Raw genomic sequence first — 4,402 nt, forward strand, 5'->3', positions numbered from 1 at the left:
GCACCAATACAGTCCAACACCTGTTTTAAACTTTTTTTTTTTTTTTTGAGACAGAGTCTTGCTCTGTCACCCAGGCTAGAGTGCAGTGGCGCGATCTCGGCTCACTGGCAGCTCCACCTCCCAGGTTCACGCCACTCTCCCGCCTCAGCCTCCCAAGGAGCTGGGACCACAGGCACCTGCCACCACCCCTGGCTAATTTTTTGTATTTCTAGAAGAGACGGGGTTTCACCTGACCTGGCGTCAGCCAGGATGGTCTCGATCTCCTGACCTCGTGATCTGCCTGCCTCAGCCTCCCAAAGTGCTGGGACCACAGGTGTGAGCCGCCGCACCCAGTCAACTTTTTTAATAGTTGAAAAAATAAAATAATCATATTGTGGTGCTGAACACAGTGGCTCATGCCTGTAGTCATGCCAGTGGTTTGGGAGGCTGAGGCAGGAGGACTGCTTGAGGCCAGGAGTTTGAGACCAGCCTAAGCAACATAGCAAAACCCCATCTCTACAAAAAATGTAAAAATTACCTGGGTGTAGTGATGTGAACCTGTAGTCCCAGCTACTCATAAAGCTGAGGGGAGAGGATCCCTTGAGCCCAGGAGTTCAAGGCTGCAGTGAGCTATGATGGCACCACTGCCCTCCAGCCTGGGTGACAGAGCAAGACCCTGTCTCTAAAAAAAAAGGGTACACATAAAATAAAAACAAAAGATTGTCTTTTGGAACACATGAAAATATGAAATACCAATGTCAGCATCAACAAATACAGTTTTTTTGTTTTTTGTTTTTTGTTTTTTTTTTGAGACGGAGTCTCGCTCTGTCACCCAGGCTGGAGTGCAGTGGCGCAATCTTGGCTCACTGCAAGCTCCGCCTCCCGGGTTCACGCCATTCTCCTGCCTCAGCCTCCCGAACAAATAAAGTTTTATTGGCACACAACCATACCCATTTGCTCAACTATCATCTATGGCTGCTTTCACACGACGGGCAGAGCTGACTTTCTGGCCAAAACTTTTGACTTTCTGGCCCTTTATAGAAAAAGCTTGTCAGCTCCTAATGTTGTGTGTTCACTCCTTACAGCAGCTCTATGAGTTAGGTGCTGTGTCTTCATTTATACAGATGGGGAAACTGAGGCATACAAGCTGAAGTGGCTCAGCTAAGGCCGTAGTGGATAAGTGATCAAATGGGAATTTAAACACAGGTCCGTTGGACTCCCCATACAGTGCTCTCACTGCTGGGTCATGGTCATGCCTTCTTGCCCAGCCCTTGGTGCTTAAGGCTGGGAGTGCCTGAGTCTAACTCTTTCTCTCCCTAACCTAGGATCACTCCAGAGGGCTGGGCTCTGCACTGAACCTTAGCAGAATCCCAGCATCCTTGGACCCGGGGAGGTGTGGCAGTCAGCAAAGTGCCCGAGGCAAGCTCCAAACTCTGCCCTGTCCCCTCCTCCAGGGCCCATCCGGGAAGGCAGCCAGTGAAGTGCAAATCAATTAAACAAACTCCATGCTGCCTGCCGCCCTCATATTCTGACCTCAGCCAAGAGGCTCGCATTCCAGCCTGGTGGACTTGGGTCCAAGCAAAAGCACTTGTGGGCGGATCTGAGAAGGGGCTGCAGGATCAGGAATCTGTACAAAGAACTCCAGCCTGGCCCCCTGGGAGCCTGTGATACTGAGTTTGTATAATCTGATCCCCCTTGGGGAACACAGTGGGGAGGTGCTGCATGAGCAAACGCGGGGAGAAGGGGAACCTGTGGAAACAAGAGCCTGTTCTACAGAAGATGAGCTGCTCAGTGTGACAGAGAGTGTGAGGGAAGAGTGGGAAAGAAGCCTATAATTTGCTCATTGTATGTGCCAATCAAGCGATAGAGGTTGCTGTGTCTTGGTTGCATGCTATCTGAGAGATTTGACACCTGAAAAGGAAGTGTCAAAATGCATGCTTTCCCTGCTGGACTCAAACCTATGGCCATCTTGTAAGGGCCTGAAGACAGAGCAGAGACACTGAGAAAAAGGGGCTTCTGGATCCAGCCATTCCTGAAGTCCATGTACCCCTCGACTTTTCACTTACAACCTGGCATTTATGTATATGGTGCCTACATGGTAATTAATAGTGGTCTTGTCAAATATTTCTTGATCTTTACCTTCTGAGACATAGAAGATTAGATTATTCTTCAGCTAATTTCATTCAACCTCTTCCCAAAGATTATGGGAGGAATGCGCTTCCCTGTCCCACTGAGGCCATCCCAGCTACCTGACTTGCTTTAGTCAAGGCAATGTGAGGGAATGTTTTTTCTCTTCCAGAGACAGAGTCTTACTTTGTTCTCCCAGGCTGGAGTGCAGTGGTGTGATCATCGCTCACAGAACCTCGAACTCCCGGCCTCAAGTGATCCTCCCGCTTCAGCATCCCAAGTAGTTAGGACCACAGGTGCACACCACCATGCCCAGTTAATTTTTAAAATTTTTGTATAGGCCAGGCACAGTGGCTCATGTCTGTAATCCCAGCACTTTGGGAGGCCAAGGAAGGCAGATCATGAGGTCAGGAGTTTGAGACCAGCCTGACCAACATGGTGAAACCCCGTCTCTACTAAAAATACAAAAATTAGCCAATTCTGCGCTTAGGTCTTCAGAGTCACTGCATGTTTCTACATGACCTCTCCTGCTCCAGCCTTTAGCCCTGGGACAAAAATGCCTTGAAGAGCCACTAATCCAAGGAAGATAAAAACACATGGACCCGACTGGACCCAATTCACAGGGTAGAACTGAGTCCAGCTGATCTGCAGATGTGAGAAGGAGAAATAAATGCTGGTCAGGCATAGTGGCTCACATGTGCAATCCTAGCACTTTGAGGGGCCAAGGTGAGAGGATTGCTTGAGGCCAGGAGTTTGAGACCAGCCTGGGAAACACAGTGAGAACTTGTCTCCACAAGAAAATAAAAAAATTAGCCAGGTGTGGTGGCACAAGGCTTAAGTCCCAGGTACTTAGGAGTCCAAGGCAGGAGGATCACTTGAGCCTGGGAGATGAGGCTGCAGTGATCTATAATGGCACCACTGCACTCCAGCCTGGGCAACATAGCAAGACCCTGTCTCTACACATACAAAAAAAAAAATTTTTTTTTTTTGAGACAGAGTCTCATTCTGTCGCCCAGGCTGGAGTACAGTGGCGCAATCTCAGCTCACTGCAACCTCCGCTTCCCGGGTTCAAGCGATTCTCCTGCCTCAGCCTCCTGAGTAGCTGGAATTACAGGCCCATGCTACCACGCCTTGCTAATTTTTGTATTTTTAGTGAAGATGGGGTTTCACCATGTTGATCACGCTAGTCTCGAACTCCTGACCTCATGATCTGCCTTCCTTGGCCTCCCAAAGTGCTGGGATTACAGGCGTGAGCCACCGTGCCTGGCCTATACAAAATTTTTAAAAATTAGCTGGGCATGGTGGTGTGCACCTGTGGTCCTAACTACTTGAGAGACTGAAGCGGGAGGATCACTTGAGACCGGGAGTTCGAGGCTGCAGTGAGCTATGATCACACCACTGCACTCCAGCCTGGGGGAACAGAGTAAGACCCTGTCTCTGGAAAAGAAAAAAAGAAGTGCTTGTGGTTGTATGTCAAAGAGATTTGGTGGATGTAATAGCTACTGCTATGACATGAGCACATTTTGGGATTGAACATCCTGGCTTCTGTGATGGGTTGGATTGAGTGGGGATGTAGGATGGGTTCTAGCCAACATGGTGAAATCCTGTCTTTACTCAAAATACCAATATTAGTTGCTAATGAAATACCCTCCAGAACCCTATTTTCTTCTGCCACAGAAATCAACAAGTTCCAGGCAGTGACTGCTCCATCAGCCAGAGTCCGGGAGGGAAGTGATAATCTTCAAGTCCCTGGCCCAAAAGGTCACAATTGCATATACATTGTGAGTGAGAAATAAACTTTGGATGTTCTTAGCCTCTGAGACATAGGGGCTGTTTGTTACTGCAGCAAAACCAAGCCTATCCTAACAGATACAACCGGAATGGAGGCTTTTGATACCACAGAAAAAGGTGGCAGACAGTGGCATAGATCCTAGGCAAAAAGGAAGACTCTAGACCCTATCTGGTAACATTTATCAAGCCTTTGCTGTGGTCCAGGTGCTCCGCACAGCACTTCTTTTGAGAGCTTACATGCTTACATTGAATTTGCACACCCACACTATGGGGTAAGAGCTGATTTTTTTTGAGATGGAGTCTCACTCTGTCGCCCAGGCTGGAGTACAGTGGCACGATCTCAGCTCACTGCAACCTCCACCTCCTGGGTTCAAGCAATTCTTCTGCCTCAGCCTCCTGAGTTGCTGGGATTACAGGTGTGCACCACCATGCTCGGCTAATTTTTCTTATTTTAGTAGAAAAAAAAATAGCCAGGTGCAGTGGTGTGCACCTATAATCCCCTGTA

The sequence above is a fragment of the Mandrillus leucophaeus genome, unplaced genomic scaffold, assembly GCF_000951045.1.
Source record: "Mandrillus leucophaeus isolate KB7577 unplaced genomic scaffold, Mleu.le_1.0 Scaffold8, whole genome shotgun sequence".
NCBI lineage: Eukaryota > Metazoa > Chordata > Mammalia > Primates > Cercopithecidae > Mandrillus > Mandrillus leucophaeus.